The sequence below is a fragment of the Poecilia reticulata genome, chromosome 16, assembly GCF_904066995.2.
Source record: "Poecilia reticulata chromosome 16, P_reticulata-male-v2, whole genome shotgun sequence".
NCBI lineage: Eukaryota > Metazoa > Chordata > Actinopteri > Cyprinodontiformes > Poeciliidae > Poecilia > Poecilia reticulata.
The window spans coordinates 27,021,594-27,047,320 of record NC_088845.1 but is presented as its reverse complement, the minus strand read 5'-3'; positions in this window follow the sequence as shown (position 1 = coordinate 27,047,320).

Genomic DNA, 25,727 nt, shown 5'->3' with positions numbered 1-25,727 from the left:
AGGAGAGGCAAAAAAGCAAAAAAAAAAGGGGGACATCAAAAACGTCACAGTTTGACAAGCGAGAGCAACGAATCTTCTCGAGACGTCGGGGTTGCCGGTTGAAACCCAGACAGCTTGACGGATGTAATGTAATGTAATGAAGTGCAGTCCTCGCACTGGCGGGAGCAGAGTTCCCTTTTTCTACAAATAAACCTCAGTCGTAACTGCAAAAGAAAACACGGCACGGTGCATTAGAGAGGTCTCTTAAAGTGATTACATCTGAGTCAGACATTTGCAATTGTGCGTAAGTGCATGCGCACGTCTGCTGATCTGATTCGCAGCTCAAACTTACTTAGCCTCATCGAGTTAACCCCTCAAACTTAAACAACCGTAATGGAGAGCCCAAAAAAAAGAACTCCCTCCCCCATTTTCTTCTATCCACTTCTCACACACACACACACACACACACACACCCGCATGCATACACACGCACACACACACCCACACACACACTTTAGACTGACCACCCCAAAGCCAATGCAGTTGACACAGAGGGTCATCTGCAGTTCACGGGGAGGTGAGAGTTAAAGGAACAGGTCCTGCCTTCTTTTTGCCAACTTGTCCCAATAAAAATGAGAAAACTGAGGTTAAAATTGAAAGGTTAAAGAAAATGTGGTTTGCACAACTGTCCTCTTCTGCTCCGACCAGCCGCAGTGTCATTTACACGGTTTAAAAGTCTGGAATATCATCCGTTTGTTTCCCACATCTGTATTAGAGGGGAAAAAAAGTGAGAAATTGAGTAGGGGAAAAATGTTTTATATTCAAGATTTCTTGCTTTTTGCTTTATTCAGACATGATGAATTCTGTCCATTTAGGGGAAAAAAAAGGGATTTTTACATTAATGTAGATTTATTTCTTCTATTGTTGGCTTGTCACATTAAAACTTCAATTTGTGTCCATGTTTATTTGACATAATTGAAGTAAATGCACACCTTTAAAAAAAAGTTATGCCTCCAGAACAAATCTAAAATGTGACCCAGGATCACAATAAAAATTTTGTCCACAAGCAACGATGGTTGATGCAGACAATTTATTATTTTAGAGTGAGATTTTATTTACTGATGCTAGACGGCTCATAACGTTCCAGATTGATTTAAACTTTAAGATGAATAATATTAGGTGCAACTCAAATTCACAAATTCATGTAATTGACCCCATATTTTTCCTTTTTTTTAAAATTTTGCAGTAAATTAAAAAACAGGCATCCAACAAGTACAATGAGAAGCTAAATAAAAACAAGCTTTCTAGGAGGACAAATAATCTATAGCTTGTTCTTTTTGCCAAAAATAGAATAAAAAAATAAAAAAAACACAAAAGTGTCGCAACCTTTATAATACAACGAGCCATTTTTGCCTAAACTCCAGCTAAATAAAACTTTAGAGCCACAAATTTCATGTAAGCTTTTGAAAAAAGCCGTAAATGAATTTTTGACAGAAATCTACTGTAAATAATTGGTTGTCATTTTTAAAGAATCAATTCCGGTAAAAAAAAAAAAAAAGATGCAACAATGCGAATGGAGTTGTCTTGGATGAAATATTAATAGTTGTGGAAGATTTTAAAAAAGTACATAATTTCCAATCAAACATCAAGAAAAAAATTCAATGGAGACTATAACCATTAATTTTATTGTCATTATGTTGTGGAAAGTTAATGCAATTATAAAATTGCTATAAACTAAATGTTTATTGTATCTATTTTTTTTTTTTAGCTTTTTAAAGCTGCTGTGTGAGAACCATAGAACTACTTGTGGCTCCAGATCTTCCATAAGAGCGAGAAATGAAAAACTAGGTACCAAAACTTGGAGGACATTCCAGGTCTTCTTCCTTCTTGCATCTATTTGTTAAAACTTTTGGCCAACATGGCAAAATATCTGGATAGAACGACTGAAGCTCCTCTTCGATCGCTAGAACCTTTGATTCGGTCTGATTTTGATCTTAAAACAAAGATGCTTCATTTTTCAGAATTTTGTAAGGTAAATAAACGCTGTGATTCAGAGAACCTGTGTTCGCGTAGGATTTTAAGTTTTCAAAATAAACCCGATCTAGGTTTCTTCATATTGCAAAACAAAATCTCATCATACTGCTGAATTAGAAAGCGGATGTTGGGTTGTTTCAAGACTCCAATTAAATTGATGTTTTACACACAAATGTCCAAAATGCTCTAAAAACTGTTAGAAAAACCTAGAAGTATGAGAAAGGAAAAGTATGGAATATTAAGTAACATAAATAATGAAGTTTACTGACTTGTTAATTTTAGGAACTCCCTTCCCAACACCTTTTTGTGTGGCGACATATTTGTTGGGGTTGCCACTCAGTCCCAGTTGTTTCCATTAAGATAAGGAGGATTCTCTTTCTCTTACTCCTCACACACACACACACACGCACGCACACACGCACGCACACACACACACTAACAGCATGGAGTGATTTGGAGTTTCCTCTCTCACCCATATAGTCTATAGCGAGGACAAGCTAGAATGCATCTGAATGGACCTCAGAAAAGATTCATAATCACAGACGAGATGACAGGTGGATCAAATTTCAAAACTTTTTTTGTGTGTGTGTGTGTGAGCGGTGACAGGCTATCAGTCAGCAGGCAGTGATGGTGTTTTCTTAACCCGAGAGCCGCATTTAGCTGACATCCTGCCGTAGCGGAACTAGGTGACATATTGATGTGGAGGAAATACAACAGGCGGGAAGCTTTAAGACTTCAGGACGGGCTTGGAAAAGAGCAAGACAGAAAGGTTTGAGCACTTTTATGAGGAATAAAGCGACTATCTTTATGGTGCTGCCTGGAAAGATTTCTGAAGATTTCTGATTCACCTTTGTAAAAATGACAGACGAGTAAAAGAGCATCAGAGCAGAAAAAAGTGACAAAGAGGAAATCTTGATTAGTCAGAGTCTTAAAAAAAGATTCACATCCATGGAATGTTGACACATTATGTCATTAAAGCTAGATATGTCCACTTTTTTCATTAGAAAATTATTATTTGGAAAATGGAAGGAAAATTATACATGCTTTTCAAGTTTTTTTTAAAAAATAAAAACCTGAAAAGTGTGGTGTGCATTTATATTCAGCGTCCCTAAGGCAATGCTTCGTCATTTCCAACTGCAGCTGCAGATATATTGGGGTGGGTCTCCATCAGATGGGATGCTGTAATTAAATTTAATCGAGTTTAATTTACATTAAATTTAACTTAAATTTCCCTCCAGGAAGACCTTCCTCTGGATCTTCCTGGAGGGACTATTTGTCTTTCTACTTAGTGGTTGAGTTTCTTCTGTAAACAAATCATTGCATTTTATAGAGTAAACAGGGCCAAACACAAATGCTAAATTTTCAGATTTTTATTTGTAAATCAATATGAACACTTGGTATCCTTTACTTTCCACATCATAATTATGCACTACTTTGTGTTGGTCTGTCACACCCAATTTAAAAAAATAAATAAAATACAGGCAGATATTTGTGGTAATAATGTCAAATTTTGGGAAATAATTTAATGGGTTTAAACCAGGAACTTTTTACCGTTCATATTTCCGTAAGGGAAAATGCTACATATTTATCGATTAGCGCACAGTAAATACCAAATGGTCACCCAACAGCGGGTTTTCAATTTAAAACCTGAATGATGATGACGCCCCCTCCCCGCCGCCCCTATAAGCCGAGTGTTTTGGTGACTAAAACGCCATGCATCAAATCAAAGTGCAGGCTGCCGCCATGAGCATGGAGACAAACCGCTCTGACGTTTCTAAGTACAGGAGTCTGCGTTCAGTTACTTTGTCACAAATCACTGCAAGGCTTCCTCCCCAATCCTTCATTTCGGGATTACCGGGGAGTTTGCGTGCTGCCACGACCGTCGGCACACAAGCCTGTCACCTGCTCAGTGGGGGCAATAATTGGTATGAAATACCGATATGGGCAGCTGAAAAGTGAGTGCCCCGAGGATTTCTGTTTTACATTTTGTAAACGGTTCCAAGTTCTAGTACAGTCCTCCGTTCCTGTAACACAACGACTGAAATGAAAGCGCCAGTTTGTGACAAAGTGAAATAGCAAAAAGAAGAGAGGAGAGAACACGGTTGTGTATTCTTTTTACTAACAAACGTACACCGGCCATTAAAACAGAGCCAAGTAGTGAAATAGACACAAAATGCTATGTTTTTTATATTATTATTTTTTTAAAGATACACTCCTAAGAAATTGTAAATGGCATAATGAAGAAACATTGTTGTGATGATGTGCTGAGGGCAGAATGTCAGAAAGAGCAGGAGCTTCTTAAAGAAACAGTTGCCGATATATTTAAAAAGAAAAATCATTTATTTTAAATCAGGTTTGATTTATGCAGAGCATTTTCAAAGCAACAGAAGGTAAAAAGTAAGTTGGGTGTGCTGTAAAACGGCCCTGTTCACCTGGAAAATGCACAACATCTCCCCTTTAAATGCTGATCAATTTCGTCATGTAACAAGATGGTGGATTTGAACTAGTATAACGACAAAATTAGCAAAACTGAAAGGAAGACATACGGTGCACTATAGGTAACATGCAGTGAGTCAGATTGTAGTGAAAGGTTCAGGTGGCAGCTTTAAACTTTGAAGATGCACTGAAAATGTATTTCTGTTCCAGGATATTTCCTGTGATGGCAAAAGATGGAAGACACAGAGAGCGAGAGAAAAAGAGAGAGAGGGGGAGAGAGAGGGAGCAGTCACACCGAATAGGGACTTACTTCACGTCTGTACAGAACAAACAGGCGTAGAAATCAGCACTCGACGGGGACGTGTAAAGCAAATCACACACCGCGACATGCCTCTGACAGAGAACAAGAGGAATTTGTTTCGCTCTCACACATGAGACAAAGACAGGAAGGGTTATAGGAGGAGGAAAAGAACAGGAGAGTGGCACTTACATGAAGTGAGACACCCTGAGGAGATGGAGGGTTAAAAATGACATTTGTCAAGAGGTACCAGAGTCTCGCGGTTTGTGATTTATCTCCAAAAAAACTCAGTAAAGGAATCAAACCGTGACTGGTCCTATAAAAAAATAAATAAATAAGAAGCAGAACAGGGTCAAACAGGCACATTCACACCAGTGGAGGTGAGAAAAAACAAAAAAACAAAACAGACTCTTCAGATCACCCGGTTGTTATTTGTGCCTTAATTCAGCAGCTGGTATTAGTCTCTCAAAAAGGCGCGACGCTCCGAGCCACACATATTCTTTTCTATGGGCTTATCAGTCGGAGAGCCAGAGGAGCTGTCCGGTCTCATTCTCTCATCGGAGAGCACATGTCAGGACCTATTTGCCACTGGTTACTCTGAGAGTGACATCAGCGATGACCTCTTGACCCCCGCTGACGGAGAAATGCTTCTGAAATAGTTTTCCATTACAGAGGCGAGAGAGTAAGGGCGGATATGGGAAAATGAGAAAATAGGGGAACTGGAAAAGGCATTTAGACCTGTGGTTGACCCATCATGTTTTTTAGTTTTCTGCTGAAGGCGTTTATGAAATGAGTATTTGACCCGCGAACAAAGCCTTTGTCATCTCTCTCCTGCGATCTCAACCCCGCACTCACGCGCCCACTGTCCACCGAGGGCTGTTGCCGAGGATGAAGCGCGGGTCGTTAAGGCAACACGCTGAGCTCGGTCTCCGTCCTTCTCCCACTCTTGATGATCCGGACCTTCCTCTCCGCCCGGGCGATATGGGAATCAACCTTGAATGTTATCTGAGTTGGAGTTTTGCATTAAGGGACAAATTGTTGTCGGTGAGCTTTCGACATGCCTCTCAACAGGTTGGGAACGGGTGCTTCATATAGATTTGACCCGAGACGAGTCGATGTCAATGTTTGCTCACCCGAGAGCCCGCTGCTTGAGAATGCCATTGTTGTTTTCCGACAAACTAAATTGTTGGCCGATAAACATTTTGAGCTGCGGACAAGAAAGCGACGGTTAAATCTGCAGAATTTGTAGGAACACTTTGGTGCGAGAATGTTAAATGAAAAATATATTTTTACCATTTTTTTTTGTCTTCCACTATGATTATAAAATTGAGCAAGATGTGCATTTATCAAACACTGACCAAAATGTGTGCCGTCCGTACAGACATCCATCCATCCATTCAAACAGATTCAATTTGGTTCAAAATAAAGCAAACATGAATAATAGATGGTAAAGCATCGAGTACAGATTTTGTAATATTTTATTACTATTGTTTCTGTAAAAAGTCCTTCTTAGTAACACCTAAACTTTGTGATGTACAACATTTTGGTTTGTTTTCAGTTGATTTGTAGGCTGTTTTTATCACCATGCCTATTGGATATTTTGCCATTTTTTTAAAATGTAATACTTTTACTTTCTTTTGCATTTCAAACTTATGTTAACTGTAACCGTTTCTGTGCTGATTTGTTTTCAAGTGTTTCATTTACAAAATGAACTGGATTTATATAAAGCATTTTAAGTTCCAGCACACATTTATAAGATTTTACAGCATTCAAGTAGTTGAACTGTAGCCACTAACAAATTTATTTAAAGCCAACTTGAGGGACTGTTCAAGAATGTGCACGTTTAATACAAGAACTGGTGGCCGGTAAACTGTCTAAGCTGCAAAATAAAGTGGAAATACTTGACCCATCTACCTGAAAACATGCAAAAAGTACCCATTGTAGACGTACACATATTTATTTAAAATAAATTAAGTAAAGAGTTTCACTTGCAAACAAACATTTGGTGCAGTTTAACTGCAACAATTCACCCAACACTTCTCCTTTCTAACACTTGCACTTTCAAAGAAAATCTGAGTTTCAAAACAGGGAAATGCATGCACCACACTGAGACCAATACCTTTGTTATATTTCATCATTCTTTGACAAGACAAGCTTTTAGGTAATTATCTCAGCAGACCAAAAGTCAGGTTTATGTTTACCCAAAATATCTTATACCAGAGTTTTAGCATTTAGTGGGTCATTAATAAAACACATGCGGCCAAATTAATGAGGATCTGGAGTGAGAGAAAACAGAGCTCTGCTGGAATGTAGTAATTGTTCAAATTTGAGTCATGCAAAACTTAGGCGTTTGCCAAAACCAACTCCTAGATTCAAGCTTCTCTATATGTCATAAAACCAAAGCAGTGGGTATTTCTTGACCATCTTGTCGCTTTAAATTGCAGTAAAGTAAACAAAGCGTAACATTGACTCATTCACCAATAATGTCCTGGTTGTTTGAACTTCATGAAACATGAAATTAACTTTAAAAACAGCAACTAGAATGTTCTGGAAAGGTTTGACCTAAATAGGTATACGCTTTTACACACAATCTGACTCAACACACAGTCTTCAGTAAACTCAGGCCTCCTGCTTGATGATGTACGGGGAGCAATTTGCTAGCATACGACACTAATGCTATCATGAATACTCTGTTTTCTCAAGACTAACTCTACTCACAACATATTCCAGTGCAGTTACAGTTAAAAGTCTGTGATCAAAACTTATAACTCATTTCCACAGCCTATAAAAGAAAAACTTAATTTGTTCTGAACTTTGTAAATGTACTTTGCTCTGTGCAGATGCCTGGGGATACCCGAACACAGCAGGAAAAAAAAAGGTTGCAGACAGAACACAGACCCAATACAGTTTCTCTTTCAACGAAAACATACGAATAAGGAAAAATTACAAATACTGTTGGAGAGAACCAATATTTGTTAGATCTACAACAAAATTAGAAGATGATTATCAAAAATTGACTTTTTTTTACGTAATCATCTGAGTGGGTGGGTGAAAAAAATTCAATTACAAATTTTGTTATTGATCACAACCAGTCACCTTAACCATTGCCCCACCACGTCAATTGCCTAAAAAGAAAATAAATAGATAAAAAAAGACACTGAGCCATCATTTTGAAGTCACCTCTTCTTAAACCCTATGTCGCATAGACAACTGGAAATACCAGCTCACCTTTTAATTTCACATTTAGACCGCAGCAGAATGGTCTTGACTCTACTAAATCCGTAACAGGAAGGTCATTAACAGCATCTGTGTTGCTCCACCAGAGACTGATTGACAAATTACCAGCAGTAAACCATTAAAATGGGAGGCAACAGTGAGGCAATAACTCCATGTTCAGATTTATGTAGAGTGACAGCGATGCATTGAAGAGAGCCATTCTGCCTCATCACTGCAGCTCAGTATGAAGAGATTTCAAGTGTGCCAACTGCAGTCAGGTAGCTCTGCTGGCCTTTTGGCCTGCTGATAAATTACAACTATGAAAGCTCCAATTAGACGATTACTTCACCATTCTGGCCCCCACAGTCCTGTAATTTAAATTACCCATGAACCTTAGCATTTTCAACAACCTTTTTGGTCATCTCAATAGCTGGAGCAATGATAAGGCCCTTTAAAAAAAAAAAAAAAAAAAGGATGAACATTTGGGGGGTAAAATCAAGACGACAGACATTAAGTGGTTGATTGGGATGTAATATCCCCATCGCCCAGGGCCGGGCGTAAGGTATGACAGAGGTACAGTTTAGACTTTTGGTGTTTACAGTGATTGGCATGTGGCTGTTTCAGATTGTGACACAGGCTCCTGGATCATCTTCACAATAAGCCCCCCCAGGAAGCTTGCAGCAGATTATCGTCATGTGCACCTCCCTTTCCCCAGGCACACTGACCTCCTCAGACCTTCTAATATAGAAGCCTCTGTATCCTCATAACAGCTACACCCCAAGGATTCACAAAACAACACACCGCTGGGCGACTATGGGCCCTCCCATGGCCAACCATCTCTCTCGCTGCATGGAGGCTGCACTTCTGATTCTGCTTCCACACGTGGAACCTAATAGAGCTATGAAATTTATTTATTTATTTTTTTATATGGGAGCTAAGCTCGCGTTCAAGGTGATCCCGAGTTGTGAGGGGGGAGCGAAAAACAAAGTTTTTCCATCACCGGGAGGTGCAAAGTGAAAGTTAAAGGGAGCATTTCCTCACACATTCATAAATTCGTTAGTGCAAACTTTTCAGTGTATCAGTTACATTAAGGCTCATTAACTTCTTTTTTCCTGCTTTATATCAGCTAATTAGCTCAGGGGTGGCCACAAATTAATTACCATCTTCTACAGCCCCGTGCAATTGCATTGTGTTTATTTAGTCTCTCCTATTAACTTTTAATCTTTTCCCACTCGTAAAAACAGGCAATTAACATTTTTTGATAAACAAAAATGATGCCAGCAAAGGGATAATCAGCGACTCTGCATGTCGCCCATGCAAGATTACCCTGTCAGCTAAATTGACCCCTCGAACTATCCTCATTCCACACTCTTTGGTGAGTGTATGTGTGTTTGAAGAATCGCATATAGCAATGTCATGACTTTTGTTTTCTTTATGTTTCCCAGAAAAAGTGCAGTTTTGTAAACAGATGGTAATTGTTTTTTTTTTCCCTCTTTTTTTTTGGGTTACTCCATTGCTGTGTTTGAGCTCACTGTGATATGACAGCGGAGAATTCAATAGAGATTCTGAAGAACGTCTTCAATTTTCCTCAGCGTATTTCAATAAGCCAACACAATGGCTGCTTCATTAGCTCATTGATTCATTAATGTAGCCATCACTCTTCCTCATATTCACAGAGCACAAACACTGATGATACAAGAAAAAAAAAAAGGTAACAGTAATGATAACTCTGACCACGGTCGAATTCCTGTTAAGGCACCAGGCGGCTATCCACTTTGATAAAGAGGCCCATTTATACGCCGTTTCCCAGCTCAGGGTCATCCTTCTCCATATTCTGTGTATTGACCCGGGTTGTTCCTTTTATTACAAGCAGGTTTTTTATTGAAGGATGATTACATTGAATGATGTCAAGCGAGGGGCGAGAAGATCGACCAGAATAATGACGTTCCGGAGAGCGAGGAGGCGGCGTGGGGTGGGTGGAGGGGGTCGATTGCGACAGTTGCCCCGGTATTTCTGCGCGGCCTCACAAATTGAGTCGCATCCTCGCTCATCCATTATTTAACGCTGATCAGACTCTCTTGGCAGCTATGGATTTGATAATCATTCCCATGTCCATATTAAATATGTGACATAAATATCACAGTAGGAGTTTGTCAATACCGGAGCAGCTGCATAAAACCGGTGAGTGGAAGAGGAACTAATATATAGATACATGAAGGAAAAGGAAATGAGAAGATGTCTCGGGACTACTGCGACAGGGAGCTGTTAAAGATATTGGCCCTGGAGTTAAAAAAAAATTAAAAATTAAAAATGGGTACTTTGAGTCAAATATTATTTATTCACAAGGGTTTCTGATCAGTTACGTTTATGCCACTGCAAAATGAAACAATGGCTACAAGGTTTATAATCAAATGACAGTTAATCATATTAGCTTACATTAGTGAACAGCTTATAGTGGTAAAACTAGTGAATTTGTGTGGGTGTGAACTGTTTAGATACATTATCAACATAACCTCACATAATATTAATTCATCATCAAAAATGGTTATTAAAGGCTTTTGATGGAAAAAACAAACAAAAAAAACACCATGTGTTAGATTAGATTAAGACATATGGATAACACATTTAGGGATTACATTGGACAACAATTTTGATGTAAATTTTCAGTCATCTCATGATGTGATGTTAGATTTACGTTAGATTGTCTATGATATATAACATAAAGCCTCGAGTTAAGTTAGCAGATCAAGATTTACGCCAATGACACCTTCATGCCAAAGGTGTCAAAAACTGAACACAATACAGCACTGGTGCAAAACAAAATTTTGTAAAGAAGTTTTTAAAGTTGAAAATGGTTTTCAATAAATCAGACGTAAGCTATGAAGTAGGAGGAAACGGTTCAGTGTTGCTGCATGCAAATTTTCAGGGCAGCTAGTGTTAGCATTACTGCTATATTGCTATATATGCAGGCCGATGACATTGGCAAAGATATGTTTTAGTTTTGTTAAACAGCAACAAAGAACATGACTGATTAGCAGCCATGTTCTTAAAATATACAGAAGCTGCTGCCCCCGCGACCCGACAACGGATAAGTGGAAGAAAATGGATGGATGGAGATTTTACCATTTACTTCATAGAAAATTCAGAAAGTTGGGCATTGGAGTGAGTTTTTTGAGCCATCATATGAACATCTATTGGATCACAAATTTGGTGTGATTCATCTTCAGACATCTGATAGCATGGTGTTACATTTTCAAATTTAGCTTAGCCTTAAATATTTATTAACAAAAGATTTCTTTTGATACAAGCCAAGTCCTTTTACAACATCAGATTGTTTATTATTAAAGCATGCATGCGGATAACACGTAAATCCATCCATAAGGGCCACATCACAACACTAAGCTGGACCTTCGTACTGCTAGTTTCAACAACTGTCACCAAATTTGGTGATTAGAGTGACAGTGCTACTGCTAGATATAGCTAAGCTAATCATATCATCATATCTGACCAGGAACATTTTCAAAGACTTGCTTGCATGGTCATTATCCATATGTTGCATCTCAACTTTAATCATAACTTATTTGCACTGGCTTATTTCCTCAGAATATGCCAAAACTTTACAACTAAAGAACAGCTGAAAGTAATTAAGCTAATCACATTAGCTCATGTTAGCACTAATCTGACGAAGTAAATATGATGCAGGAATTAAGATATACATTTTGGAAAATCAAACTAGCTCAGCGTTTGACTCGAGTTTATAAATAAAAACCAGCCAGAGAAAATTAAGCTAACATTATTAGCTAATTTAGAGAACTAAAGTTAAAACTAAGAGCTTTATGTGTGTTTGACCATTTAAACACGTGATCACATTTAACATAACCTTGAGTAAAGATGGCTTTAACCCATCATCTTCACTCTTATCTTTTCTATTTGTTAAATATCTGCTGCTGCTACTTATTACACAGAGAGTCCATTTTAGAATTGCCGGCACTGTAGGCGAACTACTAGCAACACTAAAATGAAAGCAAACACTGACATTTATTCATATGAAAATGTTTGTGTGTGGGAAAAGAGGCGTGTGCAGAGGAGTTTAAAAAAAAGAAGGATGATGGGTTGTAAGTCACCACATAAATAAGGTGCAGAAAGGGATGATAACAAGAACCAGCATCTGCCAGGCAGACAGGCAGTACGTTTCCTCTCTCTACTGTGGACTCTTCGTCTCCTGTGATTTTCTCCAGCTGCTGGCCGTGAATACTGGCCTATGCACTCTAGATTAAAGCGCAACACATGTTTCTCTGCAGGCTAGACTATACATCATCCCCCGATAACCAAAGACAAGGGCTCTTCCATATTGTCTCGGAGCAAAGACGGACAGCGGAAAGAAGATGTTTGGATGTCAGGTGTTGAAGATATCGGACGTCTGTCATTAGACTCCTCTTGTCATCATGCTGAAATTATGCATGTATGTGTCATGTAGAAAGATAGCAGTTCAACATCAACAAACTGTTCTTGAAAGTGCCTAAAAAAGTTCAAACTACTTATCGTATCTACCTACAGTGCTTTGGAATACTGTGTCGAACTCTTTGACCATTAAATGTGATCCACAACAGCTCAGGTTTGGTGCTAAAAATGTAGGACAGCTGTCGGCGCGCAACTAAATTTGAGTGTGAGGGCGACCTTTCTACCACCTCACACATGTGTGTCTAACACAAGGGCAAAAAGAGAAGAAAATGTTAAAGTTTCCTTAAAAATTGTGAAAGTTTCTTTACACAAGACCTCTATTGCAGTGTTATTAAAGTGTAGGAAAAAAAATACATGCACGTAAATTTACAAAACCGGTATATTACTGCAAAAGCTTGAATTAATTTTTATTGTCAGTATTTACATTTGTAAAGAGTTATTGTCAGATATCAGGTATACTGTTGAAACACTTTAACATTGTTCCAAGTATTTTAATACAAATTTGTATCAAACCATTTTATTAAGACACCAGCTGGTTTTCATTCAGGACATTAGGGCCAGATTGAGTATAAAATGGTACAAACTCCGTCAGGCATTACCAAATGTCTGGGAAATTTTAAAGTACACAAAAATAATGAAAGAATGAAGACAAATAGGCCATAAGCATACATGACCAATAGGTTTTCTACAAACCACAACCCGACAAATAAGTAGATCTTTAAACTGTTGTGTTTTATCATTAGACCACCATTTTTGCATTGCTTTGGTGTGTACTGCTTTAGACAAGTACGTAGGTCAGTCTGCTTCTTTCTGTCATAGCACAAATCTATCTATATTTTTCATGTGAGATTCACTCACAACCTACATTTCAATTCCCAAAACGTGAAGCTAAGTATATTTTTTTTCCTCACAAACTTGTGAACTTTAGCAGAACCTGTCATCTGTTTTGGATTTAATCATAACAGCAGAAAGTGTCTGTGCATTAACCATGATGATTTATTTTCAGTCTACTTGTAAAACCGACCTCAACCCCAAGTGTTGAGGTCTGCTCCTCAACACTTTAGCAATTATGTTTCATTACTTTACATGTCTTACCATGTAATTTCAAGTCTTTCTATTTAATCACAGTTAATTGTGTTGACTATAAATCATTTCTCATATACTAACGTCAATCCAGCCGGCTTACAAAGAGAGGACAGCATTGCATTAGGAAGACGCTGTGCTTTGGTTTTTATAGCGGAAAAGTTTAACACACAACTTTCAGATGTTTTGTTTCAGAATAAATTAAGTGTAAAATGACAACTGACAAAGGACGGATCCGCACAGAAAGACAAGAAAGCTAATAGCTCTCAACAGCTGAAAATTTGTCTCATGAAAAATAAGCTATCCTCCATGGCAAGACAGGCTCTTTGCTTTAATGGGAGTACCCGCCGTCAGTGGTGCTTCAGTGCTAAGGTAAGTATCAGTGAAGCAGGGAAAACAAATTCAATAATAATTAACTTGGGTCATCTACTCATCTGCTATGGCTCATAAACCTTAGAGAAAATTTCCCCAAGAACTTTCCCAAAGCCTTTAACTCTGCCAAGTGCAAGTGAGAGATGCTTTACACCAGCCAAGTTGAGCTCATTGTTTCAGTCCCTCACCAGGCAAGTACTATTTGTCAAATCAGCTTAATCTTCGTGTGGAAAACGTTATAGCAGTTATTAACAAGAGGAAGAAAAAGAAAAAAAAAATCACAAGAAGTGGTTTGTTTCGTTCCAAATCACTGTTCCTGGTTAGATCCAAGCTCACTTCGGTTTTTTTACCTTCTAAATAAAGAATTTTCCACCAGTGTAGATAAATACAAGGGTCTTTAATTTTAGTTGCTCAAAATTTAAAACAAAATTAAATTTATTAGTGTATATTTCAGAGAAGATTTTAAAATACTGGATTCTCTTATTCAGCCAAGTTGGTCAGAACTGATTTAAAAGACGTCAAACTTGAATGGAAGGGCAGGATGACAACCCCTAACCCAGTTAACGGTCTAAATATGTTGTGCTGCTTTATTCAATACCATGTTCTTCTGAAACGTGCAGGACACCAGCACTCGAGAACTGGTGTTTAGATCGAAACACATTTATGTGTTACAATCAACCAGACTCAAACTCAACTGAGGATTGAAAGGGTGAACAGTAGAGGATCAGAAATAATCTGATGACTGAGTCGTCAGGAGGATCAGAGATGGTCAAGAGTACAAAGTTCATGGAGCGCTGGCTTGGTGTGGAGACAATCTCATTCTGAAAGCGAACAAAAAGGAGATGATTGTATAGTTACAAGATTTATTGTGTCTCTCAGACAAATTCAGTATTTTTGAGTAATTTTCCTTCCATATCACATTTATATTACTCCGTTAGCCTACCACATCAAATACATTGGTATTTGTGGTTGTAGATTCTGGAAATGTATATAAAGTTTGAAGACTTGTTAAGCATGGTATATTACTTCTTGAAGAATGCATATTCCCCATTACAAATTATCCTTTAACTGTGACCCTGAACATTGTTTAGACCAGTCGACGCTTGGGAAAAAAACGAGAGCGCTAATCTTTCAAAATAACTCGGACTGAAGCGTAACATGTTTTGTTCTCAACAATGAGCAATACCAAATGAATAAAAGCTATCAATACTATTGTCTTTCAGGATTTTCTAACCTTGTATTGTTGCTACAGTTTGAGGATGTGCTAGGCGAGACAGCAGGTACTTTCTCTACATATTGGACTGATGATATCAACAAGATTGCCCAGATTCAAATTTCCAAAAGAACCATCTTGTTCTTCCAAAATGATCAATAGTGGCAAAAAGCTTCATTTTACAGGAAAAAAAAACCCACCATATATTTTTGACTCTTGTCATTTAGAAAATTGTGGTTATTTGATGCTTGGTTGTGAAAGATAACACATCAGAGTTCTCCAAATGAGAGTTGGAGCAAGTCGGTCGACTTCGGTGTTTCTCTTATGTTAGTCTTTGCCTCTTGAAGACCATTTTCTCCTTATTTATGTTTCTTCAGCTATCTTTTATTCTTGCCCAGACAAAATGTGGCCCTTCAGTGCACCGCCTTTGTTGTTGTGTGTCGTGTAAGCTGCCCTCTATGCTGGCTGTCAGCTGGCCGTAGAGCTAATATCAGGGCTGCCTCTCAGGCTGGCAGACCCAATCAGGCTCTGGAAGCCCGGCTGATTGGACTGACATACTCCATCAAACCCAGCATCAAAGCGCCGCTGACCATACACTGGGGTCTGACTGCTTCGGACGTCACCGAGTGGGCCAGTGCAGGCCTTTTTTAAACAATCCTAATATAGATCACCAGAGTTGCTTTTCTCCCTGCCTCCCTTTTTTTGACTTTGAGCAGATTTCTCAGCTTGTGCTCTTGATCCAGAGGATTTGTGAAGGTGTGGAGCAGTCGGATCTGATTCCACTGATTACATTTCTTCAATGCATTTAATTTGCTTTCATTCACTTCAGATATGCAGGTATAACTAAATGTTCTCATGAACTGAATAAAAACACAAGCCTTTAAGTATCTGACTTTAAATTACTGTTTCCTGTTTTAGATCAGTTTGATTTGCCAGATTTTTTTTTCTATTTACTATAAATCAGAAATATGAGAGAATTTTTAAATGTCTATTTCCTTGGTGAGATTACATTTTAATATGGTGCTTAATCTGTATGGCTTGGGTCAAATGACATCTGAGAAATGCTTGTGATTAGTTTCTCCATACATTACAACAGGTCATTTGTTTTGGGTCTATGTCATGTTAATATCACCTTTAGAAACATGTTAACTATGTAGCAGGGTGATGTGTTTAATACTGATTTTACCCACTGTTGGGGTCTTTGGTCACATGTTTGGTATAAAGCCTTTGGTTTAGGAAATGGAATAAAACAAACCCTTCATACACTCAGTCATCGTACATTGAGTCGCTCCAGCAGACTCCAAATCAGCAGTGTTTTGTTGTTAACATAATTCTGTTAAGTACTTTATCGCTCTCATTTGTCTGAACCTAAAATGGACGAGGCGGAGTGCGATGTTCTGAGCGCAAGCAATTATATTAGCAGTAGACGTTGATAAGTCCATGGATTTATGTCACCAGGTCAGAGGTGTACGATTGAGGTCAGTTAAAAACATTGACTTTGTCCATAACAAATGTGGGGATTAACTTTCGGTCATTGTCCATTTAGTAGAGTCAGTTGTGCCCATACTTTTAGGCTGATGTAACGAGATGTAACTTTAATATTTTAGCAAAAATGTTCTTTTTGTGAAATGCACCACTGCCTCCTAGGAAAACATGACAGTATGCTGCTGCCACCACTGTACTTTACAATTTGGGTTGTTATTCTCAGGTTTGGAAATTTCCTTCTATTTTCTCCAAAATCAAAATTAATTTGATAGTAACAAATAAATTTTATTACTATAACAAAATTGATTTGTTATAGTAAAACAAATCAATTTTAGCTTCATCTGATTGGATGTCTGAAGGGTTTCGTCAATATGGTGTAATTGAAAAACTTTTTTTCTGATTTTTTGTCTTTCTTTTGGAGTAATGACTTCTTTCAGACTTCTGTCAGTACAGAACTTGCTTCACCTTGAATAATGACATTTACCAGCTTCAACCACTGTCTTAATGTGTATTTCTTTGTTCTGGAGTTGGTATTTCCACCGAAACAAGTTCAAATCGAGACCTTGGAACTCCTTGCGCATGTCGTTTATACCTCTAAGTGTTTGAAGAGATTGAGCATGGTGCCCTCAGACATCTGCATGAAAACGGCTTTCCACTCTCCGATATGATTGGCTGATTTCACGAAGTTAGAAGGTGTTTGACATGAAGCATGAAGAAGTGTGTTTCCAGTTAACTCAAATGTAGTGAATTAACCTATCAGACATTACAAAGTCACAACTTCATCATTTGGGCTTCATCAAAGTACAGAAATATTTGAATATTTAAACTTCTGACTTCAAAGAAGGTGACAATATTTTCTGTGTCATTTAACAAATATAAACTATTTTGGTTATCCTAATTTACTTGAAAATAAAAAAAGGGTCTTAATATGTTTCAGCATAAAAATAAAGAAAGTTCAAAGCATGCAGTCGTGTGCATTTGATGCCTGCACCCCGTCGGATTTAATATCAAAACATGTGGCATCAAGACTTCTCAAACCAAAAGTGAACATCTCAACTAACCATACCGCACTTCCCAAATAAAACTGTTACAAGTTCGACATAATTAAGTATTTCATATAACTTGCTCGACTTTAATCATGTTCAATCACCCTGTTATAATCTATAATTGAAATGTTTATGGGAACATGGCATTTTTGTGGGAATCATCAGAACCCTAACAGCCTTAGACAAACATGTTGAACCTTCTAATTATGTTGTATAGAGCAAGTACACGCGAGTACAGGCAGCATATGTGTGTATTTTTCATCGTTTTATTCTGCGAGGGAGAGGAGAATGAGAAATTTATTAGACGCGTTGCACTGTCAACTAGATTGTAAGTGTTTAAGTAAACTATAAGAGTGACGAGAAAAAAAAGAAGAAAAAAAAATCAGAGGTCTTGACACTCTTTTCGAACAACCTAATAAGAACTGACTGCTTCTCAGACAGAGAGGCAAAATACAATTTCAGTCCTTATTGCTGGTTATTCAAGACACTCCAATGGAGCGTTTGTAAATGATTTAATTGACTGCGGCCCCCGACAAGCTGTGGAGCCAATTCCCTCCTCAGCTGAAGAGGTGTGCCAATCACTGTGCCACTGTTTCTGAAATAACATTATGGAAAAAATGCACAAGAGCTGCTTAGACGCCGTTTACCTCTCAGCTCTGCATTAGTTATGTTGCAATTTAAACCCCCCCGGGGGGTCCGGCTCAAAAACTGCAGTGAGAAAGCAGGTTGGACCAGCTTTCCAGAGCTGGGGGATCTGGTCACAAGGAAACCACGAAGAAACCAGTAGTGAGCTGAAAGCTCACTTCTGAACGACGATTAAGTTGTGTTTATCTAATTTTTAATAAGCATGGAAGACTGTTGCTTTTAATGGGTTTTATGATTCTGTGGAGTGGCTGGTAGAGATGTGAATGAGTTTCAAAATGATCAGGTGTGTGTTTTCAAGAGATTTCAGGGCTTATTACTTGGAATTAGATGATTCAAAGTAAAAACTACTCCACTGAAAAACAATTTGTTCACGTGTTGTTCAAATCTGGAAAAAAAAAAAAAATCTGTTTACCACAAATTCCAGTTTGGGTCGGGCCAGCATCGTTTCCTTGATGCCGTAAAACTGGAATTAAAATAACTTGTTGGGTTTACTTTGGTCTCTTGCCTATAAATAAAGTTAATCAGTCGGTTCGGATCGAGCTCGGACCCAACGCCCGTTGGTTGAGGCCAAGTCGGGTTGGATTTTTCAGGCCCGATCTAAACTCTACACTGCAGTTCTGGATCTACGTTTAGGGTTGCTGTCCAACTGGAAAATGGTTCTCTGATGTGGTTTCTACCAGGATTGCCCTACATTTTGCTCAATTTATCTTCTGTAACGCTAAAGTATCCCCACAGCACGATGATGCCACCACATTTCTGGTGTGGCAAGCTAAAAGTTTCTCCCCCCCTTCCCTACCCCACATTTGTACCCACGTAAAATTTGTTTCAGATGCATAAACATAGGTGTCAAGAAAAGAAACACTGACACTGCAGCTTTAGTTATTGTATATGTAGTTAAAATCTCACTGTAGGACAGGAAAAAAAAAAAAGGTTGTAAATACACTAAAAGATAATGCGAATGTGATTAAGAATGACTGCAAAAACAATGATTTCCAGCTTTATTGTCGCCTATGTGTATAAAGAGGCCCACGATTATCTGCCGTGTTCCTTTTGTCATTTCCAGCAATGTGTGAAATTGAGAAGACTGAGGACACAATTATGTTTTCATTCTTCCTACTGGCAAACGCTCAGCGCCTCCACACTGAAATAAGAGTTGGAGTGATGATACATTTAATTCATTATCAATTTAATACAGCCACGGCGCCCAATAAGCGGCGATACAGCGAAGAAAAAAAAAAAACAAAACACGAGGCCGGGAAAACAAATTAACGGAAAGCCTAAGGAATATTCGTTTCGCCTTTACTCTGCGTCCTCGCGGCATATGGCTACCTATTTGCAACAAGGGTTCATTTGCGGATGTATAAAGGAATCGGCGCGGGGACAAATAAAATTATCTAATAAAACCCAACCGAGAAGAAATATTGCCCGGGAAACATATGGCACTGTCAAAAATTATCACTTGAGACGCTAAACACAAATACTGGCGAGTGCGATTGTAACACGTTCCAGTCTGAATGAATTAATTCACTTCATTATAGACTGGAAAGGTAGGAGTTATAATCGCCTCAATTAGAGTGCAGCCATAAAGCAGAGATAATGTATATGTAATTTCTTTTAATTTAGCTGCCATCTGTTTGGTGCAATTGAACGCACTGTAATATTTAGCTTTTCATTAGTTTGTTTTTCGCTTAGCGAGGCCGATTATGCGTATTGTACGAGCGAGGCACTTTTCAACTCCAATAAATCCGAGATGATTGATTTTCAATGTAATCAAGTTCACGCGCATTAATCAATATAAAAAGAAAGAAAAAAGAAAACGGTCTTGTAGAGAAGGAGCGTGGAGCAATAATACTAGGATATAATATAAAGTAATTGATGCACTGTTTAATTTTTTTTTCTTTTGCAGTACATCCAACGCAGTAAAGGTAGAGATGAGTAATTACTGTATGAACACATGAGGTTGCCGGCCCGCGTTTCGTCTGGTTCGACCGCTAAAACCCTCTCGATGGTTCTCCTGGAGACTCTCGAGCATATGCACCCCCACCCCCCCACCGCCTCTCATCTGCTTATCTTGGCAAATGCTCGTCTCGGTTAGATGAGGGGTGGATGGAGGGAGGTTTAAGTTGGGTTGCATCCCCTTTCCCTGATGGCCTCGCTGCCTGGCTCGGCTTGCTTCACACAGAGCGAGCGCTCTTTCCCCAAACCTGCCATATGGGAGCCATAGTGCTTTTTCTTTATCATCTCTTCTTCTTCTTCTTTTTTTTTTATGCCCAGTGGTTGTGCGGCTGCCTTTGTTGTTCAGGAATAATCAAATGTTGATAGCATAGTTCAAATGGACCATTAAGTATGTGAGAATGCTCTATGGAGATGGAGCAGATAAGAGACCAGGAGCCAGGCAGTCTGCCATGTTCAATAGCCAGCCTAGTGGTGGTGCTAATTTGATTATAATATAGTCATCTCAGAAGATTAGAGCTATTCAATTAAATATTCTAATTAACCTGAAGTATTAGGCAAATGATGCTAATTACAAATATCCTCAAGAGAGCCTGCCAGATGAAAGACGCGGCTGAGACTTCAGTCCGCCGTCTCGTAACAAGATGTCCTATATCATAGACTCGCTGAATATTAAATTCCCAGCCAATTTGCCTCAGCCCCATTTGTTTAATGGCATTTGCATTTTGTTTGAAATTGAAATAAACATGTGTACCCGGCTCTTAACTTCCCCGAGAAAGTGCACTCTTGGGGTAGCTTAGCATTTTCTGTTTACACAGCTCCCCAGAAATCACACACACAATAAAAGGGGAGAAAAAAAAGCACACACACACACACACACACACACACACTCGCACACATATAGCCTGGCCCATTAAACTCAAACTGCTTGCACTGACTGCAGCTTAGTGGCATTACTTCCAGGCCTTGTGCGCAAGATCAGACTTTTGTTGTGCAAGTTTGCAGTGAATAAATAAAATATTTAATTTCTCAATTAGAAAATATATTTTAAAAAAATTGCCACCCCTTAGTAGTGCGTTTGCACCCGCGCAATGGAGTAAGAGAAACCCTCGCAATGATGCAAAAGGAAAAAATAAAAAAAAGGAATCACTTTTGGGCCCCCAATGCTTCGTCTGGAGTCATGAAATCATCATATTTGACAAAGGTGTAAGAAAAAGCAAAGCTATCACGTTACAGAAACATGTCGGTGCCTTCGCTGATTACTTTATATTCATGGTTTTTCCCACCGCAAGGTCGCAAGATATGTCATGTGCATAATGCCGGCCCTCAGCGCCGCATTATAGTCACTCCAAGCAACGTGTTTCAATAAGGCAATTTTCTCGCTGCCTAGGAACATCAGCGAGGCACCAGTCTCAACAAAGACAGAGTATGACATCCCATCCAAGCATACATCTGCAGGACAGAAGTATACTTTATTAAAAGAAAATAGGAATTCACAAATGTTTGCACTATAAATGAGGGGGAAGGTGAGTTTTTCAGGGGGGGGTGGAGGGATAGCAGGAGAGCTGACTGATCATTGACTTGTGCATAAGATCTGTGGCAAAAAAGAAACTGTTTTCACAGTCCTCTATTGAATCTAGGGAGGTATTCTGATGAATCGGGTAAGAAATATCCTTTATTGTTCCACAGTGGGGACAATGTGTCACAGCAGCAAGTGAGACGTATATAGAGGGGATTAAAATGTATAAAGATACTGTATTAGGGAGAGAACTAACTTTTATTCACAAATAAAGCAAAGGTTTCACAAATCACAAACGGTTTAAAAGTGACATCTGTAGAATGAGTCAGTCCAGAATTGACTAGTCCATTTCTGGTTTTTGGCCTGCTCCATTTCCAAATATAAAATAATAATAATAATAATAATAATAATAATAAAAACATTGAATATGCTCCCTTTTTGTATTTTCAGATATTATAGAGACTTCATAAATCCTAAACATTGTTTCAAAGAATTCCTGTTCAGTGAATAACCGAACAGTTCAGGTTTGATTAGTCCAAAAACTACGAGTTGGAGTTAGATAGAATAAGATGATGTTCTGATATGTAGACAAAGGCTTGACAATAGCTTAGACGTTTATGTTGCCATCATTTAATGGATCCATAGTATTCTCACATCCATCCATCCATCCAAGTGGAGTTGGTTCCCATCTCCAGGAGTCACTGTCTGAGAAGTGGGGGAGTGTTCTCACTCTGCTTACAGATTATTCAGATCCTTTTACCCACATTCTGTCTATTAAAAAATCTTCCCATATATAAAAAGAAAAAAAAGTATTAAAATATCAAAAATATTTTTTATCATCGTTTGATGAAAAGAATAATTAAAGTAAATTAAAAAAACTTTTTTTTTTACTGGATTTAAGCTTTATGAGAGTTGTATATGAATTATTAGAAAAGCCTCACAAAGATGAAAATTCCACCCAGGAGGATCTAATTGTACCTGCAGCTATAATGACTCTTGTTTACCTTTGGTTTAGAAAGAGAGAATCAAAGACAAGAACCTTTTAAATTCTTTTTTTTTTCTCAATCTTTCAGCTTCTTGTGCATCTAAGCTCAGCCATGAGCCTGCTGTATGTCTGCATTAAGCCTGATACAGAAACTATATTTACAACTGGGGATATCATACGAGTCAAGGTAAGCCGGCAGGGATGATATCAGCTTTTGTGAGAGACCCCTCCTCCTCCCCCGCTGATATGTGGAGAGACAGCCATAAGTACTGTACACCTGTCTCATTAGGACAACCATGCTGTTGACCCAGTGTATTAGCCTGGGCCTAATCCTGGCAGATCTGAACAGGCTGCTTTAAGCCTTTCATATGGATAAGTCTTCCCCTGAGCCACCATGACAAGGCCAAAGCACAATGGAAAAACCGGGCTGCGCTAACACATCATTATGTCTCCAGAAAAGATACAGGTTATAAGCGAGACTGGGTTTTGTTTGTTTACTGGCAACATTACTGTCAAATTAGAGCTTTTCCCTGGGAGGCTCTACTTGAGCCTATTCACAGGCGGGCCCAGAAGCTCACACGTTCATGTAGATATCATTCAGACACATGCTTATGAAGGAATGTCTGGGGTGGAGGGAGCGTCCCCAAGCTGCTTTAAAAAAAAAAAAAAAAATGCAGACAGATATTTAATATGGAAGGCACATGTTTTGACTAAATTTAATTCAATTTAATAGATTTTAAAGCAATTAATTGCAGTTTCTTTATTCTATTACAAAAAAAGGGTAACACTTTATTTGAAGGGGTGTGCATAAGACTGACATGACACTGTTAAAAACATTACATAACATCTGTCATGAACATGAAGAAGTCTTTATGAATGTTTACTGTTTTCATGAAGTGTCATTCATTAATAATGACACTTTTAATGCAAAATTGCTCTAAAAGTTGCATTGAAAGTCCATTAAAAGTGCCAACTTTGCATTAAATTATCATAATTTACAAAATCTCGCATTAAAAGTGTCATTATTCACCGAATGACACTTCATGACAACAGTCATAAACATTCATAAAGACTTCTTTATGTTCATGATAGGTGTTATGTTTATGACAGTGTCGTGTCAGTCATATGCACACCCCTTCAAATAAAGTGTTACTAAAAAAAGTCCTGAGCTGGAACCTTTGGATTGTGTTTCAAGTACACCCATAAATCTGACGCACAATTAGCATTTGCAAACAGCGATGCAAGACAAAGACGCTTCTCTTGACCCACTGGAGGTTAATCTTTGCTTCAGGAAAAAAAAAAAGAAAACTCTGCTGGGATGGTGGGAGAGACTATTTTTGTGCTCAAGTCGTGCTAAAAGTAGCTAGCCTATCATCAAAGCTAGTTAAGCCTAAAATAGCATCTCACTGCTAAGCATGTTGCAGCAAGCCCACACTTCTCCCAACGCTAACGTTAGCATCCACAGTACTAAAGAATTATCTTTTCAAAAAGTTGCATGAATGATCAGGGATTCTTGAAACCCTTGAATGGATACAACACTGTGCACAGATCTGATGGTTGAATAACCTAAAAAAAAAGATTAAAAGGAATATCGTTGTTGTTGAGTTCATATGTCTATTCAATAAAATAACCTAGTAGCAAAAAGGCTTTTTAATTGAAAATGTTACGAATTCAGTGAAAATGTTAATTACAATTAATTACACTCTTCAATTAAATCCATAAAAATTGATCAAAAGCAATATTTAAGCTAAAGACAACCTGATGAATTGTTTGTCATATTATATTGTCCAATGTGTTCATTCGACTTTCCAAATCCTTGAATGAATGTGCTCCGTCTACTTTCATATCCAGAGGTGAGCAAAGCCAGCCCATCGGCACGCAGACCGCTTCAAACATTGATGAAAGAATGGTTCGAATCAGGGCATTCCACCGTAATAGGATCCCCACCTGTGCAGTAAGTCAAGACGTGAAATTTCCACAATCAACTGTTAATGGTGCTACAACAAAGTGGAAGAGATTGAAGACCACAGCAACTCGTGGAAGAAGTGGTAGAGCCTGTAAAATTACAGAACAAGATGTAACACAAATAGTCCATATGTTGGCAAAGTCCACAGCTACACACCTCCAAACCTTATGGAGGTTTTTCCAAGACACTTGGAAAAAGTGTCTTATGGAATATATGTTACTGGTTGAACAGCTACAACCAGGCCTAAAGTCAGCATGTGCAACACAAAGTGGACGCAGCGATGTGAAGCGGTGGAGACGTGTTGAGTGATGAATCATACTTTCCTGTGTGGCAGGCCCAGTCTGGGTTTTGTCAGTATGTTGGCCAAATTTAATCAGTTCTATTTATGCTAAAAGACTTCAAAACATGACTTTTGTCGTTTTAAATATTAAACTGAGGAGGCTTAACCCAAACTGAAAGGCAAATGTTCAGGTTTCGTTTTGTTTTTGTCTTAGCCTGCTTACCGGGCCGAGCTAAAACAATGCTAAGCTTATCTAAGCTAGGCATCTGTTAACAAGTTTAGCTGTACTAAATGTTCTCACTTCAGGACTGCTTCCATTATAGGTTGGCTTAAACGTTTCCAGATCACCTTTTATTACAAACTAAACTCATTTTAATGAGTCAGAATACTAGTGAAACGACCCTCACAGGTTAACACACAACAGAAAGCTTTTTCCAAAACTAATTTTCAGCAGCAGCTTAGAACTTTACCCATAGCAACCGAACGCCTGTGCACGATATTTAGCATAATTTCTGTTGATCTTGCGGATTTTCATTGGACTCCAACACAGATGCGCTAATGAGAGTTTGCCGTGCTGAAAGGTTAAATTTATGTTACAGTCCTTCTCAGAAAAGTAAGTCAATGTATCCTTTGCGAGGACAGCTTCTGTGAAGCCTCCCATCATCAATGTCATATTGGGGAAGAGGGAGAGACAGGGACAGAGGCAATAATGGCTGATTTGGACTGGAAGTAGAAATCAAAGCTAATCACAAAGCT